This window comes from Penaeus vannamei, chromosome 32, assembly GCF_042767895.1.
Source record: "Penaeus vannamei isolate JL-2024 chromosome 32, ASM4276789v1, whole genome shotgun sequence".
In the NCBI taxonomy this organism is placed as follows: domain Eukaryota; kingdom Metazoa; phylum Arthropoda; class Malacostraca; order Decapoda; family Penaeidae; genus Penaeus; species Penaeus vannamei.
In genome coordinates, this window is record NC_091580.1 from 16,697,859 (window position 1) to 16,698,544 (window position 686).

The following is a 686-nucleotide window of genomic DNA, read 5'->3' on the forward strand; positions in this document are numbered from 1 at the left end:
TTATCATCATAATTGTGAATAATAAAGGAATTTTCATGAAAATCATCATAATTACCTGAATTAATTTTAAAATCATCATAATTAACATTACAAAGCGAAAAATGTTTTTTTTCGTCCTTTCCCTCAAAAGGCTAGATTTTCCGTTTTTTCGACTTTTAAGGATTTTTTTAGTTTTAGCCTTTATTTCATTATAAATGGACTCTAAGATTATTCTTATCATTATCGTCATTATTGTCATTATTCTTATGATTATCATTATAAACATTATCACTATTGCATTTATAATGACTATTATGCTAATTTTAACTGTCATTTTCATCATTATAACTATTTTTATAATAATAAGAAGAATAATAATTTTAGAAAAAAAGACAATAATACTCATTATAATAACAATGATAATGATATTATAATTATTATTTCTATTGTCATTATTAGTATGAAAATTATTAGAATAGAGTTAATTATTGCTATGATTTAAGTAATCATCACAATTATCATTATAATTATCATTTTATTATTATTATCCTTATTATTATTGTCATAATCATCATAATTATCATCATTATTATCATGAAAATCATCATATCAGAATTAATGTTGAAATCATCGTAATTATCATTAAAACGCGAAAAAGGTTTTTTTTCGACCTTTCTCTCAAAAAGCTAGATTTTGCCCTTTTTTCG